Consider the following 25,626-nt stretch of genomic DNA (forward strand, 5'->3'; position numbering starts at 1 on the left):
ACAATGCAGGGAATCCAGAGTATTTCATATGGACGCAAATTGTGTGTTAATTCGTCAATGTGAGAGAGCGAGGGATGCAGTAAAGGAGGAATAATGCATCGGAAAAGAGATACACGACGCCCAAAAGAAAATCCTATCGTTTCCGTAGAAATGTATCTCGATTTAGAAAGATAATACAGGGAACCCAGAGTATTTCATATGGACGCAATTTGTGTGTTAATTCGGCAATGTGAGGGAGCGAGGGATGCAGCAAGGGAGGAATAATGCATCGGAAAAGAGATACTCGGAACCCCAAAGAAAATCCTGTCGTTTCCGTAGAAACGAATCCCGATTTAGAAGGACAATGCAGGGAATCCAGAGTATTTCATATGGACGCAAATTGTGTGTTATTCCGTCAATGTTAGGGAGCGAGGGATGCAGTAAAGGACGAATAATGCATCGGAAAAGAGTTACTCGGAACCCCAAAGAAAATCCTTTCGTTTCCGTAGAAACGTATCTCGATTTAGAAGGACGATGCAGGGAATCCAGAGTATTTCATATGGACGCAAAGTGTGTGTTAATTCATCAATGTGAGTTAGCGAGGGATGCAGTAAAGGAGGAATAATGCATCGGAAAAGAGATACTCGGAACCCCAAAGAAAATCCTATCGTTTCCGTAGAAACGTATCTCGATTTAGAAGGACAATGCAGGGAATCCTGAGTATTTCATATGGACGCAAATTGTGTGTTAATTCGTCAATGTGAGGGAGCGAGGGATGCAGTAAAGGAGGAATAATGCATCGGAAAAGAGATACTCGGAACCCCAAAGAAAATCCTATCGTTTCCGTAGAAACGTAACTTGATTTAGGAGGACAATGCAGGGAATCCAGAGCATTTCATATGGACCCAAATTGTGTGTTAATTCGTCAATGTGAGGGAGCGAGGGATGCAGTAAAGGAGGAATAATGCATCGGAAAAGAGATACTCGGAACCCCAAAGAAAATCCTATCGTTTCCGTAGAAACGTATCTCGATTTACAATGACAATGCAGGGAATCCAGAGTATTTCATATGGACGCAAATTGTGTGTTAATTCGTCAATGTGAGGGAGCGAGGGATGCAGTAAAGGAGGAATCATGCATCGGAAAAGAGATACTCGGAACCCCAAGGAATATCCTACCGTTTCCGTAGAAACGTATCTCGATTTAGAACGACAATGCAGGGAATCCAGAGTATTTCATATAGACGCAAATTGTGTGTTAATTCTTCAATGTGAGGGAGCGATGGATGCAGTAAAGGAGGAATAATTCATCGGAAAAGAGATACTCGGAACCCCAAAGAATATCCTATCGTTTCCGTAGAAACGTATCTCGATTTAGGACAATGCAGGGAATCCAGAGTATTTCATATGGACACAAATTGTGTGTTAATTCGTCAATGTGAGTTAGCGAGGGATGCAGTAAAGGAGGAATAATGCATCGGAAAAGAGATACTCGGAACCCCAAAGAAAATCCTATCGTTTCCGTAGAAACGTATCTCGATTTAGAAGGACAATGCAGGGAATCCTGAGTATTTCATATGGACGGAAATTGTGTGTTAATTCGTCAATGTGAGGGAGCGAGGGATGCAGTAAAGGAGGAATAATGCATCGGAAAAGAGATACTCGGAACCCCAAAGAAAATCCTATCGTTTCCGTAGAAACGTAACTTGATTTAGGAGGACAATGCAGGGAATCCAGAGCATTTCATATGGACCCAAATTGTGTGTTAATTCGTCAATGTGAGGGAGCGAGTGATGCAGTAAAGGAGGAATAATGCATCGGAAAAGAGATACACGGAACCCCAAAGAAAATCCTATCGTTTCCGTAGAAACGTATCTCGATTTACAATGACAATGCAGGGAATCCAGAGTATTTCATATGGACGCAAATTGTGTGTTAATTCGTCAATGTGAGGGAGCGAGGGATGCAGTAAAGGAGGAATAATGCATCGGAAAAGAGATACTCGGAACCCCAAAGAAAATCCTATCGTTTCCGTAGAAACGTATCTCGATTTAGAAGGACAATGCTGGGAATCCAGAGTATTTCATATGGACACAAATTGTGTGTTAATTTGTCAATGTGAGGGAGCGAGGAATGCAGTAAAGGAGGAATAATGCATCGGAAAAGAGATACTCGGAATCCCAAAGAAAATCCAATCTTATCCGTAGAAACTTATCTCGATTTAGAAGGACAATGTAGGGAATCCAGAGTATTTCATATGGACGCAAATTGTGTGTTAATTCGTCAATGTGAGGGAGCGATGGATGCAGTAAAGGAGGAATAATGCATCGGAAAAGAGATGCTCGGAACCCCAAAGAAAATCCTATCTTATCCGTAGAAACGTATCTCGATTTAGAAAAACAATGTAGGGAATCCAGAGCATTTCATATGGACGCAAATTGTGTGTTAATTCGTCAATGTGAGGGAGCGAGGGATGCAGTAAAGGAGGAATAATGCATCGGAAAAGATATACTCGGAACCCCAAAGAAAATCCTATCGTTTCCATAGAAACGTATCTCGATTTAGAAGGACAATGCAGGGAATCCAGAGTATTTCATATGGACGCAAATTGTGTGTTAATTCGTCAATGTGAGAGAGCGAGGGATGCAGTAAAGGAGGAATAATGCATCGGAAAAGAGATACTCGGAACCCCAAAGAAAATCCTATCGTTTCCGTAGAAACGAATCCCGATTCAGCAGGACAATGCAGGGAATCCAGAGAATTTCATATGGACGCAAATTGTGTGTTAATTTGTCAATGTGTCGGAGCGAGGTATGCAGTAAAGGAGGAATAATGCATCAGAAAAGAGATACTCGGAACCCCAAAGAAAATCCTATCGTTTCCGTAGAAACATATCTCGATTTAGAAGGACAATGCAGGGAATCCAGAGTATTTCATATGGACGCAAATTGTGTGTTAATTGTTCAATGTGAGGGAGCGAGGGATGCAGTAAAGGAGGAATAATGTATCGGAAAAGAGATACTTGGAACCCCAAAGAAAATCCTATCGTTTCCGTAGAAACGTATCTCGATTTAGAAGGACAATGCAGGGAATCCAGAGTATTTCATATGGACGCAAATTGTGTGTTAGTTCGTCAATGTGAGAGAGCGAGGGATGCAGTAAAGGAGGAATAATGCATCGGGAAAGAGATACACGACTCCCAAAAGAAAATCCTATCGTTTCCGTAGAAATGTATCTCGATTTAGAAAGATAATACAGGGAACCCAGAGTATTTCATATGGACGCAATTTGTGTGTTAATTCGGCAATGTGAGGGAGCGAGGGATGCAGTAAGGGAGGAATAATGCATCGGAAAAGAGATACTCGGAACCCCAAAGAAAATCCTGTCGTTTCCGTAGAAACGAATCCCGATTTAGAAGGACAATGCAGGGAATCCAGAGTATTTCATATGGACGCAAATTGTGTGTTATTCCGTCAATGTTAGGGAGCGAGGGATGCAGTAAAGGACGAATAATGCATCGGAAAAGAGTTACTCGGAACCCCAAAGAAAATCCTTTCGTTTCCGTAGAAACGTATCTCGATTTAGAAGGTCGATGCAGGGAATCCAGAGTATTTCATATGGACGCAAATTGTGTGTTAATTCATCAATGTGAGTTAGCGAGGGATGCAGTAAAGGAGGAATAATGCATCGGAAAAGAGATACTCGGAACCCCAAAGAAAATCCTATCGTTTCCGTAGAAACGTATCTCGATTTAGAAGGACAATGCAGGGAATCCTGAGTATTTCATATGGACGCAAATTGTGTGTTAATTCGTCAATGTGAGGGAGCGAGGGATGCAGTAAAGGAGGAATAATGCATCGGAAAAGAGATACTCGGAACCCCAAAGAAAATCCTATCGTTTCCGTAGAAACGTAACTTGATTTAGGAGGACAATGCAGGGAATCCAGAGCATTTCATATGGACCCAAATTGTGTGTTAATTCGTCAATGTGAGGGAGCGAGTGATGCAGCAAAGGAGGAATAATGCATCGGAAAAGAGATACACGGAACCCCAAAGAAAATCCTATCGTTTCCGTAGAAACGTATCTCGATTTACAATGACAATGCAGGGAATCCAGAGTATTTCATATGGACGCAAATTGTGTGTTAATTCGTCAATGTGAGGGAGCGAGGGATGCAGTAAAGGAGGAATAATGCATCGGAAAAGAGATACTCGGAACCCCAAAGAAAATCCTATCGTTTCCGTAGAAACGTATCTCGATTTAGAAGGACAATGCTGGGAATCCAGAGTATTTCATATGGACACAAATTGTGTGTTAATTTGTCAATGTGAGGGAGCGAGGAATGCAGTAAAGGAGGAATAATGCATCGGAAAAGAGATACTCGGAATCCCAAAGAAAATCCAATCTTATCCGTAGAAACTTATCTCGATTTAGAAGGACAATGTAGGGAATCCAGAGTATTTCATATGGACGCAAATTGTGTGTTAATTCGTCAATGTGAGGGAGCGATGGATGCAGTAAAGGAGGAATAATGCATCGGAAAAGAGATGCTCGGAACCCCAAAGAAAATCCTATCGTTTCCATAGAAACGTATCTCGATTTAGAAGGACAATGCAGGGAATCCAGAGTATTTCATATGGTCGCAAATTGTGTGTTAATTCGTCAATGTGAGGGAGCGAGGGATGCAGTAAAGGAGGAATAATGCATCGGAAAAGAGATACTCGACTCCCAAAAGAAAATTCTATCGTTTCCGTAGAAACGTATCTCGATTTAGAAGGAGAATGCAGGGGATCCAGAGTATTTCATATGGACGCAAATTGTGTGTTAATTCGTCAATGAGAGGGAGCGAGGGATGCAGTAATGGATGAATAATGCATCGGAAAAGAGATACGCGGAACCCCAAAGAAAATCCTATCGTTTCCGTAGAAACGTATCTCGATTTAGAAGGACAATGCAGGGAATCCAGAGTATTTTATATGGACGCAAATTGTGTGTTAATTCGTCAATGTGAGGGAGCGAGAAATGCAGTAAAGGTGGAATAATGCATCGGAAAAGAGATACTCGGAGCCCCAAAGAAAATCCTATCGTTTCCGTAGAAATGTATCTCGATTTAGAAGGACAATGCAGGGAACCCAGAGTATTTCATATGGACCCAATTTGTGTGTTAATTCGTCAACGTGAGGGAGCGAGGGATGCAGTAAAGGAGGAATAATGCATCGGAAAAGAGATGCTCGGAACCCCAAAGAAAATCCTATCGTTTCCATAGGAACGTACCTCGATTTAGAAGGACAATGCAGGGAATCCAGAGTGTTTCATATGGTCGCAAATTGTGTGTTAATTCGTCAATGTGAGGGAGCGAGGGATGCAGTAAAGGAGGAATAATGCATCGGAAAAGAGATACTCGACTCCCAAAAGAAAATCCTATCGTTTCCGTAGAAACGTATCTCGATTTAGAAGGAGAATGCAGGGGATCCAGAGTATTTCATATGGACGCAAATTGTGTGTTAATTCGTCAATGAGAGGGAGCGAGGGATGCAGTAATGGATGAATAATGCATCGGAAAAGAGATACGCGGAACCCCAAAGAAAATCCTATCGTTTCCGTAGAAACGTATCTCGATTTAGAAGGACAATGCAGGGAATCCAGAGTATTTCATATGGACGCAAATTGTGTGTTAATTCGTCAATGTGAGGGAGCGAGAAATGCAGTAAAGGTGGAATAATGCATCGGAAAAGAGATACTCGGAGCCCCAAAGAAAATCCTATCGTTTCCGTAGAAATGTATCTCGATTTAGAAGGACAATGCAGGGAATCCAGAGTATATCATATGGACGCAAATTGTGTGTTAATTCGTCAATGTGTGGGAGCGAGGGATGCAGTGAAGGAGGAATAATGCATCGGAAAAGAGATACTCGGAACCCCAAAGAAAATCCTATCGTTTCCGTTGAAACGCATCTCGATTTAGATGGACAATGCAGGGAATCCTGAGTATTTCATATGGACGCAAATTCTGTGTTAATTCGTCAATGTGAGGGAGCGAGGGATGCAGTAAAGGAGGAATAATGCATAGGAAAAGAGATACACGGAACCCCAAAGAAAATCCTATCGTTTCCGTAGAAACGTATGTCGATTTAGAAGGACAATGCAGGGAATCCAGAGTATTTCATATGGACGCAAATTGTGTGTTAATTCGTCAATGTGAGGGAGCGAGGGATGCAGTAAAGGGGGAATAATGCATCGGTAAAGAGATACTCGGAACCCCAAAGAAAATCCTATCGTTTCCGTAGAAACGACTCTCGATTTAGAACGACAATGCAGGGAATCCAGAGTATTCCATATGGACGCAAATTGTGTGTTAATTCGTCAATGTGAGGGAGAGAGGGATGCAATAAAGGAGGAATAATGCATCGGATAAGCGATACACGTAACCCCAAAGAATATCCTATCGTGTCCGTAGAAACGTATCTCGATTTAGGAGGACAATGCAGGGAATCCAGAGTATTTCATATGGACGCAAATTGTGTGTTAATTCGTCAATGTGAGGGAGCGAGGGATGCAGTAAAGGAGGAATAATGCATCGGAAAAGAGATACTCGACTCCCAAAAGAAAATCCTATCGTTTCCGTAGAAACGTATATCGATTTAGAAGGAGAATGCAAGGGATCCAGAGTATTTCATATGGACACAAATTGTGTGTTAATTCGTCAATGTGAGGGAGCGAGGGATGCAGTAATGGATGAATAATGCATCGGAAAAGAGATACTCGGAACCCCAACGAAAATCCTATCGTTTCCGTAGAAGCATATCTCGATATAGAAGGACAATGCAGGGAATCCGGAGTATATCATATGGACGCAAATTGTGTGTTAATTCGTCAATGTGAGGGAGCGAGGGATGCAGTAAAGGAGGAATAGATGCAGTAAAGGAGGAATAATGCATCGGAAAAGAGATACTCGACTCCCAAAAGATAATCCTATCGTTTCCGTAGAAACGTATCTCGTTTTAGAAAGATAATGCAGGGAACCCAGAGTATTTCATATGGACGCAAATTGTGTGTTAATTCGGCAATGTGAGGGAGCGAGGGATGCAGTAAAGGAGGAATAATGCATCGGAAAAGAGATACTCGACTCCCAAAAGAAAATCCTATCGTTTCCGTTGAAACGTATCTCGTTTTAGAAAGATAATGCAGGGAACCTAGACTATTTCATATGGACGCAAATTGTGTGTTAATTCGGCAATGTGAGGGAGCGAGGGATGCAGTAAAGGAGGAATAATGCATCGGAAAAGAGATACTCGGAACCCCAAAGAAAATCCAATCGTTTCCGTAGAAACGTATCTAGATTTAGAACGACAATGCAGGGATCCAGAGTATTTCATATGGACGCAAATTGTGTGTTAATTCGTCAATGTGAGTTAGCGAGGGATGCAGTAAAGGAGGAATAATGCATCGGAAAAGAGATACTAGGAACCCCAAAGAAAATCTCGTCGTTTCCGTAGAAACGTATCTCGATTTAGAAGGACAATGCAGGGAATCCAGAGTGTTTCATATGGACGCAAATTGTGTGTTAATTCGTCAATGTGAGGGTGCGAGGGATGCAGTAAAGGAGGAATAATGCATCGGAAAAGAGATACTCGGAACCCCAAAGAAAATCCTATCGTTTCCGTAGAAACGTATCTCGATATAGAAGGACAATGCAGGGAATCCGGAGTATATCATATGGACGCAAATTGTGTGTTAATTCGTCAATGTGAGGGAGCGAGGGATGCAGTAAAGGAGGAATAGATGCAGTAAAGGAGGAATAATGCATCGGAAAAGAGATACTCGGAACCCCAAAGAAAATCCTATCGTTTCCGTAGAAACGTATCTCGATTTAGAAGGACAATGCTGGGGATCCAGAGTATTTCATATGGACGCAAATTGTGTGTTAATTCGTCAATGTGAGGGAGCGAGGGTTGCAGTAAAGGATGAATAATGCATCGGAAAAGAGATACTCGGAACCCCAAAGAAAATCCTATCGTTTCCGTAGAAACGTATCTCGATATAGAAGGACAATGCAGGGAATCCGGAGTATATCATATGGTCGCAAATTGTGTGTTAATTCGTCAATGTGAGGGAGCGAGGGATGCAGTAAAGGAGGAATAGATGCAGTAAAGGAGGAATAATGCATCGGAAAAGAGATACTCGACTCCCAAAAGAAAATCCTATCGTTTCCGTAGAAACGTATCTCGTTTTAGAAAGATAATGCAGGGAACCCAGAGTATTTCATATGGACGCAAATTGTGTGTTAATTCGGCAATGTGAGGGAGCGAGGGATGCAGTAAAGGAGGAATAATGCATCGGAAAAGAGATACTCGACTCCCAAAAGAAAATCCTGTCGTTTCCGTAGAAACGTATCTCGATTCAGAAGGACAATGCAGGGAATCCAGAGTATTTCATATGGACGCAAATTGTGTGTTAATTCGTCAATGTGAGTTAGCGAGGGATGCAGTAAAGGAGGAATAATGCATCGGAAAAGAGATACTCGGAACCCCAAAGAAAATCCTGTCGTTTCCGTAGAAACGTATCTCGATTTAGAAGGACAATGCAGGGAATCCAGAGTATTTCATATGGTCGCAAATTGTGTGTTAATTCGTCAATGTGAGGGAGCGAGGGATGCAGTAAAGGAGGAATAAGGCATCGGAAAAGAGATACTCGACTCCCAAAAGAAAATCCTATTGTTTCCGTAGAAACGTATCTCGATTTAGAAGGAGAATGCAGGGGATCCAGAGTATTTCATATGGACGCAAATTGTGTGTTAATTCGTCAATGAGAGGGAGCGAGGGATGCAGTAATGGATGAATAATACATCGGAAAAGAGATACTCGGAACCCCAACGAAAATCCTATCGTTTCCGTAGAAACGTATCTCGATATAGAAGGACAATGCAGGGAATCCGGAGTATATCATATGGACGCAAATTGTGTGTTAATTCGTCAATGTGAGGGAGCGAGGGATGCAGTAAAGGAGGAATAGATGCAGTAAAGGAGGAATAATGCATCGGAAAAGAGATACTCGACTCCCAAAAGAAAATCCTATCGTTTCCGTAGAAACGTATCTAGTTTTAGAAAGATAATGCAGGGAACCCAGAGTATTTCATATGGACGCAAATTGTGTGGTAATTCGGTAGTGTGAGGGAGCGAGGGATGCAGTAAAGGAGGAATAATGCATCGGAAAAGAGATACTCGACTCCCAAAAGAAAATCCTATCGTTTCCGTTGAAACGTATCTCGTTTTAGAAGGATAATGCAGGGAACCTAGAGTATTTCATATGGACGCAAATTGTGTGTTAATTCGGCAATGTGAGGGAGCGAGGGATGCAGTAAAGGAGTAATAATGCATCGGAAAAGAGATACTCGGAACCCCAAAGAAATTCCAATCGTTTCCGTAGAAACGTATCTAGATTTAGAACGACAATGCAGGGATCCAGAGTATTTCATATGGACGCAAATTGTGTGTTAATTCGTCAATGTGAGTTAGCGAGGGATGCAGTAAAGGAGGAATAATGCATCGGAAAAGAGATACTAGGAACCCCAAAGAAAATCGTATCGTTTCCGTCGTAACGTATCTCGATTTAGAAGGACAATGCAGAGAATCCAGAGTATATCATATGGACGCAAATTGTGTGTTAATTCGTCAATGTGAGTTAGCGAGGGATGCAGTAAAGGAGGAATAATGCATTGGAAAAGAGATACTCGGAACCCCAAAGAAAATCGTATCGTTTCCGTAGTAACGTATCTCGATTTAGAAGCACAATGCAGAGAATCCAGAGTATATCATATGGACGCAAATTGTGTGTTAATTCGTCAATGTGAGGGAGCGAGGGATACTGTAAAGGATGAATAATGCATCGGAAAAGAGATACTCGACTCCCAAAAGAAAATCCTATCGTTTCCGTAGAAACGTATCTCGATTTAGAAGGAGAATGCAGGGGATCCAGAGTATTTCATATGGACGCAAATTGTGTGTTAATTCGTCAATGTGAGGGAGCGAGGGATGCAGTAATGGATGAATAATGCATCGAAAAAGAGATACTCGGAACCCCAACGAAAATCCTATCGTTTCCGTAGAAACGTATCTCGATATAGAGGGACAATGCAGGGAATCCGGAGTATATCATATGGACGCAAATTGTGTGTTAATTCGTCAATGTGAGGGAGCGAGGGATGCAGTAAAGGAGGAATAGATGCAGTAAAGGAGGAATAATGCATCGGAAAAGAGATACTCGACTCCCAAAAGATAATCCTATCGTTTCTGTAGAAACGTATCTCGTTTTAGAAAGATAATGCAGGGAACCCAGAGTATTTCATATGGACGCAAATTGTGTGTTAATTCGGCAATGTGAGGGAGCGAGGGATGCAGTAAAGGAGGAATAATGCATCGGAAAAGAGATACTCGACTCCCAAAAGAAAATCCTATCGTTTCCGTTGAAACGTATCTCGTTTTAGAAAGATAATGCAGGGAACCTAGAGTATTTCATATGGACGCAAATTGTGTGTTAATTCGGCAATGTGAGGGAGCGAGGGATGCAGTAAAGGAGGAATAGATGCAGTAAAGGAGGAATAATGCATCGGAAAAGAGATACTCGACTCCCAAAAGAAAATCCTATCGTTTCCGTAGAAACGTATCTCGTTTTAGAAAGATAACGCAGGGAACCCAGAGTATTTCATATGGACGCAAATTGTGTGTTAATTCGGCAATGTGAGGGAGCGAGGGATGCAGTAAAGGAGGAATAATGCATCGGAAAAGAGATACTCGACTCCCAAAAGAAAATCCCATCGTTTCCGTTGAAACGTATCTCGTTTTAGAAAGATAATGCAGGGAACCTAGAGTATTTCATATGGACGCAAATTGTGTGTTAATTCGGCAATGTGAGGGAGCGAGGGATGCAGTAAAGGAGGAATAATGCATCGGAAAAGAGATACTCGGAACCCCAAAGAAAATCCAATCGTTTCCGTAGAAACGTATCTAGATTTAGAACGACAATGCAGGGATCCAGAGTATTTCATATGGACGCAAATTGTGTGTTAATTCGTCAATGTGAGTTAGCGAGGGATGCAGTAAAGGAGGAATAATGCATCGGAAAAGAGATACTAGGAACCCCAAAGAAAATCTCGTCGTTTCCGTAGAAACGTATCTCGATTTAGAAGGACAATGCAGGGAATCCAGAGTGTTTCATATGGACGCAAATTGTGTGTTAATTCGTCAATGTGAGGGTGCGAGGGATGCAGTAAAGGAGGAATAATGCATCGGAAAAGAGATACTCGGAACCCCAAAGAAAATCCTATCGTTTCCGTAGAAACGTAACTCGATTTAGAAGGACAATGCTGGGGATGCAGAGTATTTCATATGGACGCAAATTGTGTGTTAATTCGTCAATGTGAGGGAGCGAGGGTTGCAGTAAAGGATGAATAATGCATAGGAAAAGAGATACTCGGAACCCCAAAGAAAATCCTATCGTTTCCGTAGAAACTTATCTCGATATAGAAGGACAATGCAGGGAATCCGGAGTATATCATATGGACGCAAATTGTGTGTTAATTCGTCAATGTGAGGGGGCGAGGGATGCAGTAAAGGTGGAATAGATGCAGTAAAGGAGGAATAATGCATCGGAAAAGAGATACTCGACTCCCAAAAGAAAATCCTATCGTTTCCGTAGAAACGTATCTCGTTTTAGAAAGATAATGCAGGGAACCCAGAGTATTTCATATGGACGCAAATTGTGTGTTAATTCGGCAATGTGAGGGAGCGAGGGATGCAGTAAAGGAGGAATAATGCATCGGAAAAGAGATACTCGACTCCCAAAAGAAAATCCTGTCGTTTCCGTAGAAACGTATCTCGATTTAGAAGGACAATGCAGGGAATCCAGAGTATTTCATATGGACGCAAATTGTGTGTTAATTCGTCAATGTGAGTTAGCGAGGGATGCAGTAAAGGAGGAATAATGCATCGGAAAAGAGATACTCGGAACCCCAAAGAAAATCCTGTCGTTTCCGTAGAAACGTATCTCGATTTAGAAGGACAATGCAGGGAATCCAGAGTATTTCATATGGTCGCAAATTGTGTGTTAATTCGTCAATGTGAGGGAGCGAGGGATGCAGTAAAGGAGGAATAAGGCATCGGAAAAGAGATACTCGACTCCCAAAAGAAAATCCTATTGTTTCCGTAGAAACGTATCTCGATTTGGAAGGAGAATGCAGGGGATCCAGAGTATTTCATATGGACGCAAATTGTGTGTTAATTCGTCAATGAGAGGGAGCGAGGGATGCAGTAATGGATGAATAATGCATCGGAAAAGAGATACTCGGAAACCCAACGAAAATCCTATCGTTTCCGTAGAAACGTATCTCGATATAGAAGGACAATGCAGGGAATCCGGAGTATATCATATGGACGCAAATTGTGTGTTAATTCGTCAATGTGAGGGAGCGAGGGATGCAGTAAAGGAGGAATAGATGCAGTAAAGGAGGAATAATGCATCGGAAAAGAGATACTCGACTCCCAAAAGAAAATCCTATCGTTTCCGTAGAAACGTATCTCGTTTTAGAAAGATAATGCAGGGAACCCAGAGTATTTCATATGGACGCAAATTGTGTGTTAATTCGGTAATGTGTGGGAGCGAGGGATGCAGTAAAGGAGGAATAATGCATCGGAAAAGAGATACTCGACTCCCAAAAGAAAATCCTATCGTTTCCGTTGAAACGTATCTCGTTTTAGAAAGATAATGCAGGGAACCTAGAGTATTTCATATGGACGCAAATTGTGTGTTAATTCGGCAATGTGAGGGAGCGAGGGATGCAGTAAAGGAGGAATAGATGCAGTAAAGGAGGAATAATGCATCGGAAAAGAGATACTCGACTCCCAAAAGAAAATCCTATCGTTTCCGTAGAAACGTATCTCGTTTTAGAAAGATAATGCAGGGAACCCAGAGTATTTCATATGGACGCAAATTGTGTGTTAATTCGGCAATGTGAGGGAGCGAGGGATGCAGTAAACGAGGAATAATGCATCGGAAAAGAGATACTCGACTCCCAAAAGAAAATCCTATCGTTTCCGTTGAAACGTATCTCGTTTTAGAAGGATAATGCAGGGAACCTAGAGTATTTCATATGGACGCAAATTGTGTGTTAATTCGGCAATGTGAGGGAGCGAGGGATGCAGTAAAGGAGGAATAATGCATCGGAAAAGAGATACTCGGAACCCCAAAGAAATTCCAATCGTTTCCCTAGAAACGTATCTAGATTTAGAAAGACAATGCAGGGATCCAGAGTATTTCATATGGACGCAAATTGTGTGTTAATTCGTCAATGTGAGTTAGCGAGGGATGCAGTAAAGGAGGAATAATGCATCGGAAAAGAGATACTAGGAACCCCAAAGAAAATCGTATCGTTTCCGTCGTAACGTATCTCGATTTAGAAGGACAATGCAGAGAATCCAGAGTATATCATATGGACGCAAATTGTGTGTTAATTCGTCAATGTGAGTTAGCGAGGGATGCAGTAAAGGAGGAATAATGCATTGGAAAAGAGATACTCGGAACCCCAAAGAAAATCGTATCGTTTTCGTAGTAACGTATCTCGATTTAGAAGCACAATGCAGAGAATCCAGAGTATATCATATGGACGCAAATTGTGTGTTAATTCGTCAATGTGAGGGAGCGAGGGATACAGTAAAGGATGAATAATGCGTCGGAAAAGAGATACTCGACTCCCAAAAGAAAACCCTATCGTTTCCGTTGAAACGTATCTCGTTTTAGAAAGATAATGCAGGGAACCTAGAGTATTTCATATGGACGCTAATTGTGTGTTAATTCGGCAATGTGAGGGAGCGAGGGATGCAGTAAAGGAGCAATAATGCATCGGAAAAGAGATAGTCGGAACCCCAAAGAAAATCCAATCGTTTCCGTAGAAACGTATCTAGATTTAGAACGACAATGCAGGGATCCAGAGTATTTCATATGGACGCAAATTGTGTGTTAATTCGTCAATGTGAGTTAGCGAGGGATGCAGTAAAGGAGGAATAATGCATCGGAAAAGAGATACACGGAACCCCAAAGAAAATCTCGTCGTTTCCGTAGAAACGTATCTCGATTTAGAAGGACAATGCAGGGAATCCAGAGTGTTTCATATGGACGCAAATTGTGTGTTAATTCGTCAAGGTGAGGGTGCGAGGGATGCAGTAAAGGAGGAATAATGCATCGGAAAAGAGATACTCGGAACCCCAAAGAAAATCCTATCGTTTCCGTAGAAACGTATCTCGATTTAGAAGGACAATGCTGGGGATCCAGAGTATTTCATATGGACGCAAATTGTGTGTTAATTCGTCAATGTGAGGGAGCGAGGGTTGCAGTAAAGGATGAATAATGCATCGGAAAAGAGATACTCTGAACCCCAAAGAAAATCCTATCGTTTCCATAGAAACATATCTCGATATAGAAGGACAATGCAGGGAATCCGGAGTATATCATATGGACGCAAATTGTGTGTTAATTCGTCAATGTGAGGGAGCGAGGGATGCAGTAAAGGAGGAATAGATGCAGTAAAGGAGGAATAATGCATCGGAAAAGAGATACTCGACTCCCAAAAGAAAATCCTATCGTTTCCGTAGAAATGTATCTCGTTTTAGTAAGATAATGCAGGGAACCCAGAGTATTTCATATGGACGCAAATTGTGTGTTAATTCGGCAATGTGAGGGAGCGAGGGATGCAGTAAAGGAGGAATAGTGCATCGGAAAAGAGATACTCGACTCCCAAAAGAAAATCCTTTCGTTTCCGTAGAAACGTATCTCGATTTAGAAGGACAATGCAGGGAATCCAGAGTATTTCATATGGACGCAAATTGTGTGTTAATTCGTCAATGTGAGTTAGCGAGGGATGCAGTAAAGGAGGAATAATGCATCGGAAAAGAGATACTCGGAACCCCAAAGAAAATCCTGTCGTTTCTGTAGAAACGTATCTCAATTTAGAAGGACAATGCAGGGAATCCAGAGTATTTCATATGGTCGCAAATTGTGTGTTAATTCGTCAATGTGAGGCAGCGAGGGATGCAGTAAAGGAGGAATAATGCATCGGAAAAGAGATACTCGACTCCCAAAAGAAAATCCTATCGTTTCCGTAGAAACGTATCTCGATTTAGAAGGAGAATGCAGGGGATCCAGAGTATTTCATATGGACGCAAATTGTGTGTTAATTCGTCAATGTGAGGGAGCGAGGGATGCAGTAATGGATGAATAATGCATCGGAAAAGAGATACTCGGAACCCCAACGAAAATCCTATCGTTTCCGTAGAAACGTATCTCGATATAGAAGGACAATGCAGGGAATCCGGAGTATATCATATGGACGCAAATTGTGTGTTAATTCGTCAATGTGAGGGAGCGAGGGATGCAGTAAAGGAGGAATAGATGCAGTAAAGGAGGAATAATGCATCGGAAAAGAGATACTCGACTCCCAAAAGATAATCCTATCGTTTCCGTAGAAACGTATCTCGTTTTAGAAAGATAATGCAGGGAACCCAGAGTATTTCATATGGACGCAAATTGTGTGTTAATTCGGCAATGTGAGGGAGCGAGGGATGCAGTAAAGAAGGAATAATGCATCGGAAAAGAGATTCTCGACTCCCAAAAGAAAATCCTATCGTTTCCGTTGAAACGTATCTCGTTTTAGAAAGATAATGCAGGGAACCTAGAGTATTTCATATGGACGCTAATTGTGTGTTAATTCGGCAATGTGAGGGAGCGAGGGATGCAGTAAAGGAGGAATAATGCATCGGAAAAGAGATACTCGGAACCCCAAAGAAAATCCAATCGTTTCCGTAGAAACGTATCTAGATTTAGAACGACAATGCAGGGATCCAGAGTATTTCATATGGACGCAAATTGTGTGTTAATTCGTCAATGTGAGTTAGCGAGGGATGCAGTAAAGGAGGAATAATGCATCGGAAAAGAGATACTAGGAACCCCAAAGAAAATCTCGTCGTTTCCGTAGAAACGTATCTCGATTTAGAAGGACAATGCAGGGAATCCAGAGTATTTCATATGGACGCAAATTGTGTGTTAATTCGGCAATGTGAGGGAGCGAGGGATGCAGTAAAGGAGGAATAATGCATCGGAAAAGAGATACTCGACTCCCAAAAGAAAATCCTTTCGTTTCCGTAGAAACGTATCTCGATTTAGAAGGACAATGCAGGGAATCCAGAGTATTTCATATGGACGCAAATTGTGTGTTAATTCGTCAATGTGAGGGAGCGAGGGATGCAGTAAAGGAGGAATAAGGCATCGGAAAAGAGATACTCGACTCCCAAAAGAAAATCCTATTGTTTCCGTAGAAACGTATCTCGATTTAGAAGGAGAATGCAGGGGATCCAGAGTATTTCATATGGACGCAAATTGTGTGTTAATTCGTCAATGAGAGGGAGCGAGGGATGCAGTAATGGATGAATAATGCATCGGAAAAGAGATACTCGGAAACCCAACGAAAATCCTATCGTTTCCGTAGAAACGTATCTCGATATAGAAGGACAATGCAGGGAATCCGGAGTATATCATATGGACGCAAATTGTGTGTTAATTCGTCAATGTGAGGGAGCGAGGGATGCAGTAAAGGAGGAATAGATGCAGTAAAGGAGGAATAATGCATCGGAAAAGAGATACTCGACTCCCAAAAGAAAATCCTATCGTTTCCGTAGAAACGTATCTCGTTTTAGAAAGATAATGCAGGGAACCCAGAGTATTTCATATGGACGCAAATTGTGTGTTAATTCGGTAATGTGTGGGAGCGAGGGATGCAGTAAAGGAGGAATAATGCATCGGAAAAGAGATACTCGACTCCCAAAAGAAAATCCTATCGTTTCCGTAGAAATGTATCTCGTTTTAGTAAGATAATGCAGGGAACCCAGAGTATTTCATATGGACGCAAATTGTGTGTTAATTCGGCAATGTGAGGGAGCGAGGGATGCAGTAAAGGAGGAATAGTGCATCGGAAAAGAGATACTCGACTCCCAAAAGAAAATCCTTTCGTTTCCGTAGAAACGTATCTCGATTTAGAAGGACAATGCAGGGAATCCAGAGTATTTCATATGGACGCAAATTGTGTGTTAATTCGTCAATGTGAGTTAGCGAGGGATGCAGTAAAGGAGGAATAATGCATCGGAAAAGAGATACTCGGAACCCCAAAGAAAATCCTGTCGTTTCTGTAGAAACGTATCTCAATTTAGAAGGACAATGCAGGGAATCCAGAGTATTTCATATGGTCGCAAATTGTGTGTTAATTCGTCAATGTGAGGCAGCGAGGGATGCAGTAAAGGAGGAATAATGCATCGGAAAAGAGATACTCGACTCCCAAAAGAAAATCCTATCGTTTCCGTAGAAACGTATCTCGATTTAGAAGGAGAATGCAGGGGATCCAGAGTATTTCATATGGACGCAAATTGTGTGTTAATTCGTCAATGTGAGGGAGCGAGGGATGCAGTAATGGATGAATAATGCATCGGAAAAGAGATACTCGGAACCCCAACGAAAATCCTATCGTTTCCGTAGAAACGTATCTCGATATAGAAGGACAATGCAGGGAATCCGGAGTATATCATATGGACGCAAATTGTGTGTTAATTCGTCAATGTGAGGGAGCGAGGGATGCAGTAAAGGAGGAATAGATGCAGTAAAGGAGGAATAATGCATCGGAAAAGAGATACTCGACTCCCAAAAGATAATCCTATCGTTTCCGTAGAAACGTATCTCGTTTTAGAAAGATAATGCAGGGAACCCAGAGTATTTCATATGGACGCAAATTGTGTGTTAATTCGGCAATGTGAGGGAGCGAGGGATGCAGTAAAGAAGGAATAATGCATCGGAAAAGAGATTCTCGACTCCCAAAAGAAAATCCTATCGTTTCCGTTGAAACGTATCTCGTTTTAGAAAGATAATGCAGGGAACCTAGAGTATTTCATATGGACGCTAATTGTGTGTTAATTCGGCAATGTGAGGGAGCGAGGGATGCAGTAAAGGAGGAATAATGCATCGGAAAAGAGATACTCGGAACCCCAAAGAAAATCCAATCGTTTCCGTAGAAACGTATCTAGATTTAGAACGACAATGCAGGGATCCAGAGTATTTCATATGGACGCAAATTGTGTGTTAATTCGTCAATGTGAGTTAGCGAGGGATGCAGTAAAGGAGGAATAATGCATCGGAAAAGAGATACTAGGAACCCCAAAGAAAATCTCGTCGTTTCCGTAGAAACGTATCTCGATTTAGAAGGACAATGCAGGGAATCCAGAGTATTTCATATGGACGCAAATTGTGTGTTAATTCGGCAATGTGAGGGAGCGAGGGATGCAGTAAAGGAGGAATAATGCATCGGAAAAGAGATACTCGACTCCCAAAAGAAAATCCTTTCGTTTCCGTAGAAACGTATCTCGATTTAGAAGGACAATGCAGGGAATCCAGAGTATTTCATATGGACGCAAATTGTGTGTTAATTCGTCAATGTGAGGGAGCGAGGGATGCAGTAAAGGAGGAATAAGGCATCGGAAAAGAGATACTCGACTCCCAAAAGAAAATCCTATTGTTTCCGTAGAAACGTATCTCGATTTAGAAGGAGAATGCAGGGGATCCAGAGTATTTCATATGGACGCAAATTGTGTGTTAATTCGTCAATGAGAGGGAGCGAGGGATGCAGTAATGGATGAATAATGCATCGGAAAAGAGATACTCGGAAACCCAACGAAAATCCTATCGTTTCCGTAGAAACGTATCTCGATATAGAAGGACAATGCAGGGAATCCGGAGTATATCATATGGACGCAAATTGTGTGTTAATTCGTCAATGTGAGGGAGCGAGGGATGCAGTAAAGGAGGAATAGATGCAGTAAAGGAGGAATAATGCATCGGAAAAGAGATACTCGACTCCCAAAAGAAAATCCTATCGTTTCCGTAGAAACGTATCTCGTTTTAGAAAGATAATGCAGGGAACCCAGAGTATTTCATATGGACGCAAATTGTGTGTTAATTCGGTAATGTGTGGGAGCGAGGGATGCAGTAAAGGAGGAATAATGCATCGGAAAAGAGATACTCGACTCCCAAAAGAAAATCCTATCGTTTCCGTTGAAACGTATCTCGTTTTAGAAAGATAATGCAGGGAACCTAGAGTATTTCATATGGACGCAAATTGTGTGTTAATTCGGCAATGTGAGGGAGCGAGGGATGCAGTAAAGGAGGAATAGATGCAGTAAAGGAGGAATAATGCATCGGAAAAGAGATACTCGACTCCCAAAAGAAAATCCTATCGTTTCCGTAGAAACGTATCTCGTTTTAGAAAGATAATGCAGGGAACCCAGAGTATTTCATATGGACGCAAATTGTGTGTTAATTCGGCAATGTGAGGGAGCGAGGGATGCAGTAAACGAGGAATAATGCATCGGAAAAGAGATACTCGACTCCCAAAAGAAAATCCTATCGTTTCCGTTGAAACGTATCTCGTTTTAGAAGGATAATGCAGGGAACCTAGAGTATTTCATATGGACGCAAATTGTGTGTTAATTCGGCAATGTGAGGGAGCGAGGGATGCAGTAAAGGAGGAATAATGCATCGGAAAAGAGATACTCGGAACCCCAAAGAAAATCCAATCGTTTCCGTAGAAACGTATCTAGATTTAGAACGACAATGCAGGGATCCAGAGTATTTCATATGGACGCAAATTGTGTGTTAATTCGTCAATGTGAGTTAGCGAGGGATGCAGTAAAGGAGGAATAATGCATCGGAAAAGAGATACTAGGAACCCCAAAGAAAATCGTATCGTTTCCGTCGTAACGTATCTCGATTTAGAAGGACAATGCAGAGAATCCAGAGTATATCATATGGACGCAAATTGTGTGTTAATTCGTCAATGTGAGTTAGCGAGGGATGCAGTAAAGGAGGAATAATGCATTGGAAAAGAGATACTCGGAACCCCAAAGAAAATCGTATCGTTTTCGTAGTAACGTATCTCGATTTAGAAGCACAATGCAGAGAATCCAGAGTATATCATATGGACGCTAATTGTGTGTTAATTCGTCAATCTGAGGGAGCGAGGGATACAGTAAAGGATGAATAATGCGTCGGAAAAGAGGTACTCGACTCCCAAAAGAAAACCCTATCGTTTCCGTTGAAACGTATCTCGTTTTAGAAAGATAATGCAGGGAACCTAGAGTATTTCATATGGACGCTAATTGTGTGTTAATTCGGCAATGTGAGGGAGCGAGGGATGCAGTAAAGGAGGAATAATGCATCGGAAAAGAGATAGTCGGAACCCCAAAGAAAATCCAATCGTTTCGGTAGAAACGTATCTAGATTTAGAACGACAATGCAGGGATCCAGAGTATTTCATATGGACGCAAATTGTGTGTTAATTCGTCAATGTGAGTTAGCGAGGGATGCAGTAAAGGAGGAATAATGCATCGGAAAAGAGATACACGGAACCCCAAAGAAAATCTCGTCGTTTCCGTAGAAACGTATCTCGATTTAGAAGGACAATGCAGGGAATCCAGAGTGTTTCATATGGACGCAAATTGTGTGTTAATTCGTCAAGGTGAGGGTGCGAGGGATGCAGTAAAGGAGGAATAATGCATCGGAAAAGAGATACTCGGAACCCCAAAGAAAATCCTATCGTTTCCGTAGAAACGTATCTCGATTTAGAAGGACAATGCTGGGGATCCAGAGTATTTCATATGGACGCAAATTGTGTGTTAATTCGTCAATGTGAGGGAGCGAGGGTTGCAGTAAAGGATGAATAATGCATCGGAAAAGAGATACTCTGAACCCCAAAGAAAATCCTATCGTTTCCATAGAAACATATCTCGATATAGAAGGACAATGCAGGGAATCCGGAGTATATCATATGGACGCAAATTGTGTGTTAATTCGTCAATGTGAGGGAGCGAGGGATGCAGTAAAGGAGGAATAGATGCAGTAAAGGAGGAATAATGCATCGGAAAAGAGATACTCGACTCCCAAAAGAAAATCCTATCGTTTCCGTAGAAATGTATCTCGTTTTAGTAAGATAATGCAGGGAACCCAGAGTATTTCATATGGACGCAAATTGTGTGTTAATTCGGCAATGTGAGGGAGCGAGGGATGCAGTAAAGGAGGAATAGTGCATCGGAAAAGAGATACTCGACTCCCAAAAGAAAATCCTTTCGTTTCCGTAGAAACGTATCTCGATTTAGAAGGACAATGCAGGGAATCCAGAGTATTTCATATGGACGCAAATTGTGTGTTAATTCGTCAATGTGAGTTAGCGAGGGATGCAGTAAAGGAGGAATAATGCATCGGAAAAGAGATACTCGGAACCCCAAAGAAAATCCTGTCGTTTCCGTAGAAACGTATCTCAATTTAGAAGGACAATGCAGGGAATCCAGAGTATTTCATATGGTCGCAAATTGTGTGTTAATTCGTCAATGTGAGGCAGCGAGGGATGCAGTAAAGGAGGAATAATGCATCGGAAAAGAGATACTCGACTCCCAAAAGAAAATCCTATCGTTTCCGTAGAAACGTATCTCGATTTAGAAGGTGAATGCAGGGGATCCAGAGTATTTCATATGGACGCAAATTGTGTGTTAATTCGTCAATGTGAGGGAGCGAGGGATGCAGTAATGGATGAATAATGCATCGGAAAAGAGATACTCGGAACCCCAACGAAAATCCTATCGTTTCCGTAGAAACGTATCTCGATATAGAAGGACAATGCAGGGAATCCGGAGTATATCATATGGACGCAAATTGTGTGTTAATTCGTCAATGTGAGGGAGCGAGGGATGCAGTAAAGGAGGAATAGATGCAGTAAAGGAGGAATAATGCATCGGAAAAGAGATACTCGACTCCCAAAAGATAATCCTATCGTTTCCGTAGAAACGTATCTCGTTTTAGAAAGATAATGCAGGGAACCCAGAGTATTTCATATGGACGCAAATTGTGTGTTAATTCGGCAATGTGAGGGAGCGAGGGATGCAGTAAAGAAGGAATATTGCATCGGAAAAGAGATTCTCGACTCCCAAAAGAAAATCCTATCGTTTCCGTTGAAACGTATCTCGTTTTAGAAAGATAATGCAGGGAACCTAGAGTATTTCATATGGACGCTAATTGTGTGTTAATTCGGCAATGTAAGGGAGCGAGGGATGCAGTAAAGGAGGAATAATGCATCGGAAAAGAGATACTCGGAACCCCAAAAAAATCCAATCGTTTCCGTAGAAACGTATCTAGATTTAGAACGACAATGCAGGGATCCAGAGTATTTCATATGGACGCAAATTGTGTGTTAATTCGTCAATGTGAGTTAGCGAGGGATGCAGTAAAGGAGGAATAATGCATCGGAAAAGAGATACTAGGAACCCCAAAGAAAATCTCGTCGTTTCCGTAGAAACGTATCTCGATTTACAAGGACAATGCAGGGAATCCAGAGTGTTTCATATGGACGCAAATTGTGTGTTAATTCGTCAAGGTGAGGGTGCGAGGGATGCAGTAAAGGAGGAATAATGCATCGGAAAAGAGATACTCGGAACCCCAAAGAAAATCCTTTCGTTTCCGTAGAAACGTATCTCGATTTAGAAGGACAATACTGGGGATCCAGAGTATTTCATATGGACGCAAATTGTGTGTTAAATCGTCAATGTGAGGGAGCGAGGGTTGCAGTAAAGGATGAATAATGCATCGGAAAAGAGATACTCTGAACCCCAAAGAAAATCCTATCGTTTCCGTAGAAACATATCTCGATATAGAAGGACAATGCAGGGAATCCGGAGTATATCATATGGACGCAAATTGTGTGTTAATTCGTCAATGTGAGGGAGCGAGGGATGCAGTAAAGGAGGAATAGATGCAGTAAAGGAGGAATAATGCATCGGAAAAGAGATACTCGACTCCCAAAAGAAAATCCTATCGTTTCCGTAGAAACGTATCTCGTTTTAGTAAGATAATGCAGGGAACCCAGAGTATTTCATATGGACGCAAATTGTGTGTTAATTCGGCAATGTGAGGGAGCGAGGGATGCAGTAAAGGAGGAATAATGCATCGGAAAAGAGATACTCGACTCCCAAAAGAAAATCCTTTCGTTTCCGTAGAAACGTATCTCGATTTAGAAGGACAATGCAGGGAATCCAGAGTATTTCATATGGACGCAAATTGTGTGTTAATTCGTCAATGTGAGTTAGCGAGGGATGCAGTAAAGGAGGAATAATGCATCGGAAAATAGATACTCGGAACCCCAAAGAAAATCCTGTCGTTTCCGTAGAAACGTATCTCAATTTAGAAGGACAATGCAGGGAATCCAGAGTATTTCATATGGTCGCAAATTGTGTGTTAATTCGTCAATGTGAGGCAGCGAGGGATGCAGTAAAGGATGAATAATGCATCGGAAAAGAGATACTCGACTCCCAAAAGAAAATCCTATCGTTTCCGTAGAAACGTATCTCGATTTAGAAGGAGAATGCAGGGGATCCAGAGTATTTCATATGGACGCAAATTGTGTGTTAATTCGTCAATGTGAGGGAGCGAGGGATGCAGTAATGGATGAATAATGCATCGGAAAAGAGATACTCGGAACCCCAACGAAAATCCTATCGTTTCCGTAGAAACGTATCTCGATATAGAAGGACAATGCAGGGAATCCGGAGTATATCATATGGACGCAAATTGTGTGTTATTTCGTCAATGTGAGGGAGCGAGGGATGCAGTAAAGGAGGAATAGATGCAGTAAAGGAGGAATAATGCATCGGAAAAGAGATACTCGACTCCCAAAAGAAAATCCTATCGTTTCCGTAGAAACGTATCTCGTTTTAGAAAGATAATGCAGGGAACCCAGAGTATTTCATATGGACGCAAATTGTGTGTTAATTCGGCAATGTGAGGGAGCGAGGGATGCAGTAAAGAAGGAATAATGCATCGGAAAAGAGATTCTCGACTCCCAAAAGAAAATCCTATCGTTTCTGTTGAAACGTATCTCGTTTTAGAAAGATAATGCAGGGAACCTAGAGTATTTCATATGGACGCTAATTGTGTGTTAATTCGGCAATGTGATGGAGCGAGGGATGCAGTAAAGGAGGAATAATGCATCGGAAAAGAGATACTCGGAACCCCAAAGAAAATCCAATCGTTTCCGTAGAAACGTATCTAGATTTAGAACGACAATGCAGGGATCCAGAGTATTTCATATGGACGCAAATTGTGTGTTAATTCGTCAATGTGAGTTAGCGAGGGATGCAGTAAAGGAGGAATAATGCATCGGAAAAGAGATACTAGGAACCCCAAAGAAAATCTCGTCGTTTCCGTAGAAACGTATCTCGATTTAGAAGGACAATGCAGGGAATCCAGAGTGTTTCATATGGACGCAAATTGTGTGTTAATTCGTCAAGGTGAGGGTGCGAGGGATGCAGTAAAGGAGGAATAATGCATCGGAAAAGAGATACTCGGAACCCCAAAGAAAATCCTTTCGTTTCCGTAGAAACGTATCTCGATTTAGAAGGACAATACTGGGGATCCAGAGTATTTCATATGGACGCAAATTGTGTGTTAATTCGTCAATGTGAGGGAGCGAGGGTTGCAGTAAAGGATGAATAATGCATCGGAAAAGAGATACTCTGAACCCCAAAGAAAATCCTATCGTTTCCGTAGAAACATATCTCGATATAGAAGGACAATGCAGGGAATCCGGAGTATATCATATGGACGCAAATTGTGTGTTAATTCGTCAATGTGAGGGAGCGAGGGATGCAGTAAAGGAGGAATAGATGCAGTAAAGGAGGAATAATGCATCGGAAAAGAGATACTCGACTCCCAAAAGAAAATCCTATCGTTTCCGTAGAAACGTATCTCGTTTTAGAAAGATAATGCAGGGAACCCAGAGCATTTCATATGGACGCAAATTGTGTGTTAATTCGGCAATGTGAGGGAGCGAGGGATGCAGTAAAGGAGGAATAATGCATCGGAAAAGAGATACTCGACTCCCAAAAGAAAATCCTATCGTTTCCGTTGAAACGTATCTCGTTTTAGAAAGATAATGCAGGGAACCTAGAGTATTTCATATGGACGCAAATTGTGTGTTAATTCGGCAATGTGAGGGAGCGAGGGATGCAGTAAAGGAGGAATAGATGCAGTAAAGGAGGAATAATGCATCGGAAAAGAGATACTCGACTCCCAAAAGAAAATCCTATCGTTTCCGTAGAAACGTATCTCGTTTTAGAAAGATAATGCAGGGAACCCAGAGTATTTCATATGGACGCAAATTGTGTGTTAATTCGGCAATGTGAGGGAGCGAGGGATGCAGTAAAGGAGGAATAATGCATCGGAAAAGAGATACTCGACTCCCAAAAGAAAATCCTATCGTTTCCGTTGAAACGTATCTCGTTTTAGAAAGATAATGCAGGGAACCTAGAGTATTTCATATTGACGCAAATTGTGTGTTAATTCGGCAATGTGAGGGAGCGAGGGATGCAGTAAAGGAGGAATAATGCATCGGAAAAGGGATACTCGGAACCCCAAAGAAAATCCAATCGTTTCCGTAGAAACGTATCTAGTTTTAGAACGACAATGCAGGGATCCAGAGTATTTCATATGGACGCAAATTGTGTGTTAATTCGTCAATGTG

This window comes from Schistocerca nitens, chromosome 2 (genome assembly GCF_023898315.1).
Source record: "Schistocerca nitens isolate TAMUIC-IGC-003100 chromosome 2, iqSchNite1.1, whole genome shotgun sequence".
Classification (NCBI taxonomy): domain Eukaryota; kingdom Metazoa; phylum Arthropoda; class Insecta; order Orthoptera; family Acrididae; genus Schistocerca; species Schistocerca nitens.